Source organism: Mizuhopecten yessoensis, unplaced genomic scaffold (genome assembly GCF_002113885.1).
Source record: "Mizuhopecten yessoensis strain PY_sf001 unplaced genomic scaffold, ASM211388v2 scaffold10603, whole genome shotgun sequence".
Taxonomy (NCBI): domain Eukaryota; kingdom Metazoa; phylum Mollusca; class Bivalvia; order Pectinida; family Pectinidae; genus Mizuhopecten; species Mizuhopecten yessoensis.
This window is the reverse complement of record NW_018408629.1, coordinates 2,383,277-2,396,814: the sequence shown is the minus strand read 5'-3', so window position 1 is coordinate 2,396,814 and position 13,538 is coordinate 2,383,277.

Sequence of the window (13,538 nt, the reverse complement as noted above, 5' to 3'; positions counted from 1 at the left end):
GGGGGGGGGGGAACCCGACTGGAAAGGAATTATATTTTTTAAATCATATTCAGGTCGTTATTTCTGATCATCTTTCATAGGAACGGAACCAAGCTGGAAGCATGCAAATAAATGATATGACATTTTTTATGATTATTTCCTTTTCTGCTTTGGGACCATTTGGAAGGCTGTGTCAGCAACATTTAACAGTTTCTCGGGGTTTTTGTTTCTTCATTTCAACTTAACTGAAAGTCTTTAAAGCTGACAGTGCATGTTAAAAAGCTTTCAATTGAGATTTTTTGGTTTTGTTTTTTTGTTTATTTAAATTTTCCACAGTGACTATCTCTTTCGGCTGACGTATCTAAGGAAGCGCCGACATTTAAAAATGTACTTCCTTGGTAACGAGTTGGGGTTTCCCTAGGTGTTAAAAGCGAATTACCAAACAGGTGGAGAATTATTTGGGTTAACTGGTCCACTGTTGAATAAAATAATATGAATAGTCAGTTTGCTGTGGAGTTACACATCAAAAGAACAGGCCATCACAAGTCCTGACTACGATTAACAGCTTCCTTGAATCGAAATGAACTATTACATTTACTAAAAAGAAGCACGTAATATTTATCATTTGAGTGTTAGAATGGGGATATGCTTGAGATTAGGACATGGAACTGGGTTTGCACTCGAGACCTGTATGATTTTAGTTTTACATTCCGATCTTTCATTATCGAGTAGTACAAACCAGTTTTCAAGTTATAATCGCAAGCAATGTCGCTTAAAACAACGCACAATGTTCTGACTGGTTGCTGTAAGCGCCATTATCATTGGTTTATTCATATTGTGAAGAGCACATCCAGTCATCCGAGACTTATTATTTTGATATGAGTTTAAATAGTTTTGGTATACGATGATCACGGGAAAACGTTCGGTTTGTCTGCTATTCATTGTATGCAGAATTATTATTCTACTTTACAAATATTTCGCAGTAAAAGGAAAAGATAAGGTATATGAGTTTAAATTCAAATGACAGCAGTGCATCGTAACAGTAATGGTGATACAAGTATAACATGTGTTCGTGTTATTGTTACCCATTAACATTTTTAGACAGCTTTAAACAATTTGATGACGTTGTATATTGTAGCATGATATCAACAACTAATCAATTCAGAATTTGATTATACGGCAAAGTAGAAAAAGAGACGGACGGGATGATACCGTAAAACTTAGTTTGCGATAGAATAAAATTGATACCTTGAAATGTTTATGACTGTAAATAGTGATGCTTTTTTATTTTGAGTCAAACTTGAAAATGACTTTACTGTATTTCTAACTAAAACAACTATCAGGAAATGCGAGTGCTTGCTTTCCAATACCGTATTAGAACCTTACGCTGTGTGTTAATCGAAAATTATCGAAGCACGATTTATGTTCGCATATTGAAACATTTCTTGAAACTTGCAAACGCATAAAATTGTATGAGCTGTATTTTACAGTTGTATTTTCTGTTGAAAAAATCCCTGTCCTAGGCAAAATTTTAATTGATTTAGAAAATCTAACCCTTGTGTAACGCAAGCTAATTCGTATATATCTCCTATTAAGATATATTGAATAAAGCAGAAAATTACAAACCGTTAATGAAGAAGTACTTTATTTCTTCTTTTTCTATCAAACGATGAAAAGCAAAACGAATACACTGGGATACATATCTAGTGTCCAAAAACAATCGTTTAAAGTCCCGTAATACTTGGAAGCAGTTTCTGTTGACATCTCGATGCATATAACCGTATACTGTATGAGCACATAAAAAGCTAACTTCCCAAAGATATATGAGTCTGTTGAATAATAACACTGTCATCCCAATCTACTTGAAAAGCTGTAACATCCTATATTACATGATGAACACTGGTACAATAACAATCTACCTTGAGGGCTGGTATATGGTTGAACTTACAAAGGTAATCCTATCTTTATTCTATATTATCCGATATCATGAGATGAGTAAACACCATCATATTGTAGTTATTGGGTAGCTGCCACATATCTGCATAGTCATTCGCATTTAGCTGAGCTGATACCAGGCTATAGGTACAGAAACTTCTTCAACTACATGTATATGTAAGCCTGTTTCATTTAAAACGTCTTGTGTGTTGTGATTTTTTTCGTTGTTCTGAATAATGCAAATATGTTGATAGTGCGTTAAATCTTTTATATGAGATTTTTCAATTGCTTCAAATTTCTAATTAGTATTTGCTTATTGCAGAGTATTTACACTGGCATCTCTATACCAAACAAGACTTCTCCACCAATCTTCCTCCACCCTAGCTTGAACAATACATTTTGTAGAGCAGTGGTGTCATGATTTATGCTATATGTTACACGCAGAACAATATTGGTATGACAACTTTTCAAACACCGGGATAACTGTGCATTAATATGATCATATACAGTATTCTCGTCATCAACATTCCCGAACAAGTCAAAATAAACTAAAGTGCCCCATTCGCATTTATCGTAAGTGCAAGCAGACACCGTGAGCGGATGATTTTTATCAAACCGATCTTGATTGGCATTCATGTTTGTTGCAACCATTTCAGAACGCGTAAGTATTTTTTCTACATTCGTCAACATAAACTCGTACAAGACATTATACAAGACGACTCTGTTTTCTGGAAACAAAAATTGTCTTTCAGAAACAGACGAAATCATCAGTTCTAAAGATGCTCCGTCAACTTGTTTCAGCGATGAGGAGATTTGGCTTGAACCATGTAAAGACTGGAAGGACGTCTTAGTAGTTTTAAAAGTCAATATATTCTGAAAAATAAATAATTAAAGAACCCAATTGAATTGGAAATGCAGGGGAAAATATTGTTTTTATTACATGCACCTAACCTTTTGTGATTAAGTGCACAATGTATATTAAGCATTCAGTTTCTACTTAAGGTAAAAGATTGCAGTTTCTGTTGAACTTGAATAAAATAAACTATAATACTGTGCTATACAAAATATGAAGTATTGCGCATGTACCTTTGTAGCGAATTGTGAGTGTAAGAAGTGTGATTCTATGTTTAATGATGATCAATGACATAAAGACATATCAATTACACTTTAGTCCAATTGACTATTTTTAAAACTATTTAACAGAATGTCGTACACAAGACTGGTATTTTAGTAATTTTTCCATGATGTTCCTCGAGGTATTCGCATTTTGCCAAAAAAACATTTACTAGTAAGTACTTATTTAAGTGCGAGAAATATAGAAAAAAATGGGCAACTTCTTCATCGTGTTGTATAATTTTGAAAATAACATGTCTGATAGGTAACGTTTCATGGTAAGAAGTAAACTATGCTTCAGTTTAGAGAAAAGTAGTGCTTGTTTAAATTGAAAAGTTCCTGTTTGATTCTTACCCGCTTGAATATTAGTTTTGCTGATTTTCGCAGAAGCTTCTCGCATACATCTAATGACTTTATAACAAAGACACTTCTGTCTGTCTTTTGCGAAAGCCACGTCATGCAGAACTTTCTCATCCGTGTAAAGATTCCTTGACCTTCGTATTCTTTCCGGACACGAACTGATTGTAGAAGAATACTGTTGCCGTCATCGATGACTTCTGCAAACATGAAACTGATCTGCAACAAAACAAATCTTAATTCAAAACTGTTTTTTGTTTTAAATCAATTGTTCTTTCGAAAAATTATCTCCCAATAAAACTCCTACATTTGTATCTGAATAGATTAATCAGCACTCTTAAATTACAAAATATTTGCATCGTTCCATTCATTATCATGTTAGCACGGGGATACAAAGTCGGTTTCTCAACTCTTCATTCTTGCAAACTTATTATTCTCGATATTCGGGTTATCAAACAATTATATACATGTAGGTAAATGTAAAACTCACCATCCTATTGTCAATAAAACCAGCCAATCCTGTATTGGTTTCAAGAAGCTTATGATATCGACTGGGAATGTAATCCAAACCATCATATATGTGTTCGCGTATAGATATGACGTCATCGTAATCCTCAGCAGTTGTCTTTCTGAAGTATAAACCCGCCATTTGTCCCGCTTAATACCAGAGCCTCAACAGTTTATATGCTTATGAAAAGCTTCCTTTTATGTAAAAATTCTTAAACGCGTGCTTTCATTGGATACGGAACATGATATTACCTGCGATAGAATCCTGATTCAATATTGTTTAGTCCCGCCCACCGCATTTGGGCAAAACATTTTTCTAACCAAACAACTTGACAGTACAGCCAGATTACATACGGTACGTACTAGTCCTCGAAACGTCACATAGAAACACTTATTGGTTGTGTAACAAGATAATTTTTATTTTCCATTCTTACCGACCTGATTTTTTTTTTTAGAAACTTGACAGTCGTAGCAAGCTGCATTAAGGACCGTGAAGTTTAACTTGACCAAATTGAGAGACAAATTGACAGCTTTTATTTAATAAATATATAGATGTAAGAATTTACTCTACGTACCTAATCCTATTGTATTACTAAAGCTTAATTCGGTAAATCCCAAACCCACAAATGAAACAGTCCTCACTCAAGAATATTAATGTCGTATGGGTTTGCACAGCATCAACCTATTTCTTAACAACATATAATCAAAGATGTCGATACATGCAGGTTATAATGTTTACTAAGAATAAATTGTAAGAATCTAATCAATCTAAATCAAAATGTAAATCTAAAATGTATAAAACTCGTTCATAATATGACGTTTGGGATCTTCACATATTTTCCACTCATCACATGATACGTCGAGAATAAATAGGGTCAAATTGCCTACAGTTGAATAAAAAAAAACTTAAATGGTTGCTGAGGACAGACACATCATTAGAACAAGGTGACAAAAGTTATTTCCCAAGATTACCCATTTAGTTGTAACGAAATAAACTATTCCGTTTCCTTAATATATGCAAGTGATATTTATCATTTCAGTGTGTTGGAATGGGGATATTCTGGATATCAACAACTCATTAACACAGGGTTTGATTGTATCATCAGGTAGACATTAGAGACGGACGAGATGATTCTGACAACTGAGTCTGCGATGCTACCTTGAAATGTTTATCAATCAAAAGCAATGCACGATATTTCGGTGTACAAGTCCTTGTTGCAAAGTTCAGACATACAGTGTCATAGATCTGCATCTGTCTTCAATATTTGCATTTTAATGCAGCAATTTGGATAAATTTAATAGGTACACTTACATGGTATGGTTATAAAAAGAGATGTTGGGTTCAATATAGATGCATTTTTTAATAAATTTGGTTACAGATTCACATCATATATTGTCAGTTTATGCAAAACAGATAACAGTTTTTATTTGCTATGTTGATAAAATGGGTTTGATATTGGTGATCTAATATGTTTGATACATTTTCATGGCCTTAATAATAGGTTTGTCATATACCTTCAGCTGTTGCAAAACAGATTAAAGGTTCTATTTCGAATAACGATATTAAATAGGTTTGTTGTTGAGGACTTACTGCTGGATATTTAATTTAACAGCAGTATGCAGTTAAAATGGCAAATCCTAAAAATATAGGACATAACCGATATTCACAGTGTTAGCATATCTATCCTACATAACACACCTACTAATATATATATAGTGTTTACGCGCTTTCATTTCGTGTGACAATACCCTTCAATATAAGTTCTATGAAGAGGATCTGTATGAGATTATAACTAAAACTGGTATTTTGTAAAATCATATCAACGACACCTTGGTTTTTTTTAAATATGAAACATCCACGGTTAGTAAGTCGAAATTTCGAGTTAATATCTTGAAATTTCGAATGATTATCTTGAAATTTCGAGTTATTAACACGAAAAAACAAAATTAATTTTTCTTTCTACATGGTACTAATTCTCTTCCGTTATTAACAGATTCAAGATAGATTTAGAATTGCGATATCAAAAAAAATTGTTGCCGCGGACTTAATGGTGGATTTTTAATTTAATCGCAGTATACAGTCAAAATTGACGATCCGTTAAATATAGGACATAACCGATATTCACAGTGTAAAGCAAATCCATCCTGCACAACTTACCTACTCGTATGTTTACAATGTTTATGTTTTCATTTGGTATTGCATTTTGTACCCTTCACTATCCATTATATAAACAGATTTATTATGAGATTATACCTTAAACTGGTATTTGCAATGTATGAATATATCGTTTAAGAAAAACTGCTACACGTACCATTGCGTGACTATTCGCTCAGAGAAAAGTGTTTAAAACAATATTTAAAACTTTTCTAACATTTTAATGAAATTAGATATGATAACTTTGATTTTGTGCGGGAAACAGCAAGCGACATATATACATATTCATGAATGGCAAATTTTGTAACTTCACCTTGTTTTTCTTAAACAAATATGAAACATCCATGGTCCACTGTAATATTTTCGAGGTCATTTATTGAACCACAATATCACATATGTCCATATTACCCTATTGTATATTGCTAGCTCATTTCTGGTCGTCATCGTAGGTTTTTTCGAAAACTTGCCGTAGTTCCCGCAACAAATTCTTGTTCCTCAAGTGCAACATCCTTCTTTGGCGTTAGGTTCCGATTTGGTATTGCAGGTTTTCGTGCTATTCTTTTTATTTTGTATGACACTTTAAATGAGTTTTTTGGAAATACAGATATATATCAAGTAGATTACCTATACCACCGCACAAATGGGGAGGTACTACATGTAAACAGGGCAGCTCCAACACCACTTAGTTATTATAATTATATACCCAGTATGTATGTACGTACGTGGACTCAATTAAAAACTATATGCTCGAGTAATTAACTCGAGATTAGATAGGAATCCTAGATAAATGTTGTTTAATTATGATTTTAAATAAAATAGTTGTAGACATTTCGCGTGTTTTATTGTAACGAGCGTAACTTTAACAATTTTTTTTAATTTCTGAATGTAAGTTGATCATGCCCTGAGTTTAAATTATCTGCATGTTGGTTAAATCAATATATAGATGCGACATCTGGGCAGAATAAATATTTTCCCTAAATTATAACTGATAATGTAAGTAACTAATGATGTAAATAATGAATCTGCAGATATTACGCGTGCTTTATTAATCAATGCTGTTTTTACATGTTTTAATGTCTGATTGTAAGCTGACATGATTTTTACGTATAGATGAAATCTACATATGTCATATAGATATTATTGGATGCGACATCTGGGAAGAGTAAAGTATACCTTTAATATCTAAATCGTAAATATTTTTGTATATTCATGAATGGCAAATTTTGTAAAATCATACCAACGACACCTTGTTTGTCTTCAAAAATCTGAAACATTCATGGTCCACTGTAATATTTTCAAGGTTTTTTATTGAATCAAAATATCACACATGTCCACAGTACCCTAATGTTTATTGCTAGCGTATTCCTGATCGTCACCGATTCCTTTACTTAGGGTCCATATTCTCTTTCACATTCCATACCGTAATAACATATCTCTACTGCTAGTTTTGCACCAACCTTTTATTAAAAAACCGCCTTTGATTCCACCATTTCGTACTTAGTGAGCAGCAACCACATCTTGTATAGGCATTTCCATTTTCTGACTAGTACATGTCACCGGCCTGAAGGTGACTTACAATTCTTAGCTACAAGCTTGCTTTATTATGTCAGCATGTTTGATTTTAAATGTACTTTATGACTTATTTTACATTATTCTTACATTTGTTATGATGTTAATATTTGTAATAGTACATGTACCTCAGATCTCTTGTTATATTATATTCCTCGATTGCTTCACATTTCTAATTAGTATTTGCTTATTGCAGAGTATTTACACTGGCATCTCTATACCAATAAAGATTTCTTTGCCAATCTTCCTCCACCCGACCTTGAACAATACATTTTGTAGAGCAGTGGTGTCATGATGTGTGCTATATGTTACATACAGAACAATATTGGTATCACAACTTTTCAAACACCGAGATAACTGTGTATTCATATGATCATAAACAGTATTCTCGTCATCAATATTCCCGAACAAGTCAACACAGACTACAGTACCACATTCGCATTGATCGTGGGTGCAGGCAGACACCGTGAGCGAATGATTCATATCAAACTGATCTTGTTTGCCATTCACGTTTGTTGCAACCATTACAGAACGCGAAAGTATGCTTTCGACACTCGTCAACATCAAATCGTACAAAACGTTATACAAGACGACTCTGTTATCTGGAAACAAGAATAGCCTTGCAGAATCGAATAGAATTATCTTTTCTAAATATACTGCATCGATTTGTTTCAGCGATGTGGACATTTGGCTGGGCGAAGACAAAGACAGAAAGGACTTCTTAGTAGTTGTGAATTTCAAAACATTCTACAAAATAAAATAAAGAAACCGAATTGAAATTGAATTAAGGAACACAATTTCCATTTATTTGCATATGTTTTACACTATATGTAGCAACTAATTGTAGTGTTTAATTCAGTACTGTCGTATTAAAAGATTTTATTGAAATATAGACATATTGATTATGACTTGTTTAGATTTGAACTATTTGTATAATACAATAAAAAGTTGGAATGAGTAGTATACATTCTAATGCCAAATATTTCTGTTTTGATATCATTGGTCTGATAACGATTAATAGTTATAGAAGTTGACAGGTGCATTCATTTCGGTCAACATTCTATCAACGTTCAATATGGCATTAGATTTTGCTTACTTTTATTGATATATCTGCTTAGTTTAAACAGCTTGGTTAAAATAAGTCCCTTTGTAGAACACATATATTTCAATTCGTATTGTTGATTGGTTTTCATATTTTCCTAACACAAGGCAGTTTCATTTAGAATAACATTTTGTAAGTCTTTAGTTATTTAAGAACCATATTGTTGTGTAGTGTGATATTTTTGTGTTTTGGTCGAATCACTGAAAACGACAAGAGAACACCAAAGTGTAACAAAACTGGAATTCGAAATTAAAATCAAAGAATATATGGCACTAAAAGTAAGATTTACGCTGAGACCATTTAAAATACACAAATAGAACAGGACCATGCGATCAGGAAGGTTGAGCATCTCTCTGCATCATCAGTAACTGGCATACAAATCTAAGTCAACTACTAATATTGTCCATAAAGTGAGAACCAGGTAAGTTAAAACAACACCAAAAAAGCACACTTATCAGAATGATAAAACAAAGTCGATATTCATATGACTAAAAGAAATAGAATATTTTCCAATAAAAACGCACTTCAACAGAATTCGTGAACAAGGCTGGTGTTTCTAGTCATCATTTCCCATCATATTCCTAGATGTCCTGTTACTTTTTCATTTTTAATAAACATTTACTAATGGTGTGTATTTACATGTAAGTGAGAGAAATATTGAAGTAAGTAAGAAACTACTTTGTGATTTTATTTTTTCGTAAATTGCATGTCTGATAGGTTACGTATAATGGTAAAAAGCGCACTATTGCTTTAGTTGGCATTTCGTTTGAAAAAAAAAGTAGTTTACTTTTTTAAAATTGAAAAAAATCATGTTTGATGCTTACCCGTTTGAATATAAGTTTTGCTGATTTTTGAAAAAGCTTCTCGCTGAGTTGCAATGAGTCGGTTATAAAGACACATTTGTCTGTCTTTTGCGAAAGACTCGTCACGCAGAACTTTCTCATCCGTGTATAAATTCCCTGACCTTCGTATTCTTTACGGACACGTACTGATTGTGCGAGAATACTTTTACCATCGTCGATAACCGCTGCAAACATGAAACTGACCTGAAACAAAAACAAAATATTTCAAACATGTCATTTATCATAGTGAATACTGTTGATTAATCATTGCCCGATAACAACAATATCTAATTTCAATAATCAGCAGCTTTACATTACAAAATAGTGTGTCCATACAGCGCTTTGTATCGTTACTTAGGAGAAATCGTTCTGTATCTTGAGATTTGAGGGAATATATCGTGATGATATTGTCGCAAATGGAGTTTTACTGGCGACAGAAGGGTTATCCCTATCATCCTGCTTCACATGCAAATGCGAATTTGAATTTGCGCGCGGTGATCGTGGTTTTACACTCGGATATTGTTTCGAATGACCAATAAATTATCGTATTACAACTCAAATGATGTTTAAAAAAACTTGTTACGCGGACAATAAACAGTTCCATCTTTCTGTTTAGACCTGTCAGTCAGTGCCGGTTTGTGTCCAAGACATATTATAAATTCTATTCAGTTTTTGTTAAGAACTTTACAAAAATCGATGTCAAATACTCTTTAGTTTTATTTCTAATAAAATGTAATAATGCATGTAAATGTAATGAATAATCATAATATACAACATTTATATAGAGCCTAAAATGCAAACGTGAAAGGATGGGTCTTTATATCAATCTGGAATTTAGCAAGGGTTTCTGATTTCCTAATAGCATATGGTAAGCTTTCCCAAAACGTGGCCGCGAAACCCTCCCAAAGCACCGGTTCATCTTACATAGGTCACTGTAGATACTGGGGAACTTGTCCATTCAGTGCCTTGTATGTGTACACCAACTGCGTCCTGTATCGTAAAGATAGCCAGATGCAATGAATGTAGCACAAGTGTGATGTGCTCTCTCTCTTACTTATAAAATGCCGGATACAATCGATGTTCCTGATCAGTTAGTAATATGATTTGATAATAGCGTTCACAAAAGTGTTTCTCCATTTTCAGTGAATTACCAAAGTTAGGAAGTTATCGCCCTTCTACCCAAGCTAGGTATACGGGATTTCTCAGCTCTGAAAAAAGGAGTCGACTGAGCAGCAAGGTGAAACAGGTAATTGTGAACAGTGTACATGCTTTATACGGTTGAAAATTTCCATCATAATATGGCGAAAACTTATCGTAAAGATGAAAGCAGGGTCAATGCAGGTAAGAGCACAATGGCCGACACCTTCGCCCAGGTAACAGCTTGTCTGAACTTGGTTAAACCCACACACTGTATTTTCATTACGGAAAAGGACATTATTCCCACGTCAACAAGTTTCGAATGAAACTTCATGGTTAACAAATGTTGAAATTTACAAAGCAATTGGTAACCAAATACACCCTTCAGAGGACATAGGGCGGTATATGGAAAATATACCTCGATAATCTTGAATATCGGGCAACACTACTTGCCTCCGGTATAAAACTTGGACAAAAACATATTATGTTCAACAGCCAAAACTCCCGTAATCAATATAGCCGTGACACCCCAGCTATCCGAGTAAAACACGTACCCCTGTCGACCGATGATGGTTAGATACACAAGGAGCTTACCATTGGAGGTTGCAATATACTGCAACTGTACAGGGAGGGGTTAAGGGTAGATATCTTCACAGGCTCACTGCTTCCGACAGTGAATGTCTATAGGGAGCCTATAGACACCCCCATAATCGAGGAGGCTACGACCCAACAGAAAGATCAGGAACCCAGCCAAGATGTCACTACCGATGAATAGCTAGACAACAGCTCAGTAGCGAAACCAAAAGGTCAAGCTGTGTCGTTTGTAGCTGGTCAACGAAGGATGACCCAAACAACACCGTTACGACAAAAAACAGGCAAGAAAGGGGAGGATATTACACCCCGCCGTGTAAGTATGTTCCATTCCCCACCTACCCCATCAGAAATCCTCAATGCAGAAGATCATGTATTGTACATAACCGAATACTAAATATGTATATATTATTATTTATTTCATAAACAAGTCAATATGTTAAATATGTGAGTTCAATACGTTATAGTTATTGTGTGTTCAATATGTTATAGTGTAAGTTTCAATATGTTTTAGCGAGAGGTTCATGCTTTTTTATGTGCGGGTTCAACATGTTAATGTACGAGCTTAATACATGAAAGAGTGAGTCCTATGTTTTTGTTAATTATGCGTTCAGTATGTCAAAGGTACGAGTGCAACATATGTATTAATTTCCGATCAACAGTAGGTCAGTATGTAATATGTAATTCAGAGCTTAACTTGTTAATGTGCGAATTCAACATATTAAAGAGCGTGAATAATAGTCAATAATAAAGTTCGAGTACAATATTCGAATGTCAATATGTTAATGTGTGAATGTGCGTGTTTCAAAATGTTAATGTGCGTGTTAAATACATTATGTGAGTATTGAATGTACGTGAACTAGCATATAGTAAGTCCTCTGAATAAATATGAATAAGGTTTCCAATATGTCAATGTGCTTGTTTATGTATAATGTGTCAATTGTGTGGATTGTGAATAAATGTGATTAAAAATCATATTCATAAACCTGAGAAAAAGAGGCGGAACATGGCGAGGCTTACAATGTAACCAGACATAGATCCTTAATGACAAGAAGGACAAAACCTTACAAAACGAACCGAATCACGGACAATGACAAAAGACGAGGGAGACAATTAAAATGTAAAAGATGTATATGATATATATGTTTAGAGATATATATTGAATCAAATAGAACTATAGAACTATTTAATGATGTTTAATCATGCTTGATCAATGTAGAATTAGAAACATATATATTTAAACAAATATTGCATTGAACCATAACATCTACAATATCTACAAATATCCATATCTCAGACAAAGCGAGCACATTGTTATGTACACAGATTGGAGTCTCTCATGGATTCGCGCGCCTGTGTGTAGCGTCGAGCAGGAGCCGAAAAACAAATAATAAAAAAAATATTAAAATGAACTTCCTCTTTATATCATTAAACGTACAAGGTCTACAAGACAAACAAAAGAGAAAAAGGCTCTATGAATGGATATAAAAAAACAAAAAGCTAATGTCATATTATTACAAGAAACGCATGTTATCGCCGAGTTAGAACCGTTTTTTGAACCAGAATGGTGGGAAGATATGTTCCATAATTTCGGAATAGTAGAGGGGTTTCAATCTTGCTAAAACAAAAGTAAAATATAAATGGAAACAACGGCACAAAATGAAGACGTTCGATTTCTGCAATAAAAAGTAGAAATAGACAATGTAGTGTAAAGTGTTGGTAATAATACACGGTAGTAGACTCTTTAGATAGCAGATATGACAATGAAGAGCTCTCACAGTCGCATAAACAAGGTGTGTTATCATTAATATTCAAAAAGGGAGATCCCCTGCTATTAGAGAACTGGCGACCCGATCACCGCGTTGAATGTGGACTAAAAAGTAGTCGTGAAAACATTAGCCCAACGTCTTAAACTAGTTCTACCAAGCATCATCCATACTGATCAAATGGGATACATAAAAATAGATACATTGGCCTTAATATAAGACAAATCCAAGACATGATTGACTATACGAACAAAATACAAATTAGCGGTGCATTACATTTTTTAGATTTCTCGAAGGCGCTCGATTCACTAGAATGGACTTTTATGCTAGAAGCCATGATCAAATTTGATTTTACTGAATCTTTTCCTAGGTGGATAAAAACTCTTTACAAAAGTATTTCGGGGTATATACCAAACAATGGGTGGCTATCACAATAAGTCGTGGAGTCCGACAAGGATGTCCTTTTTCAGCTTTAATTTTTTTAT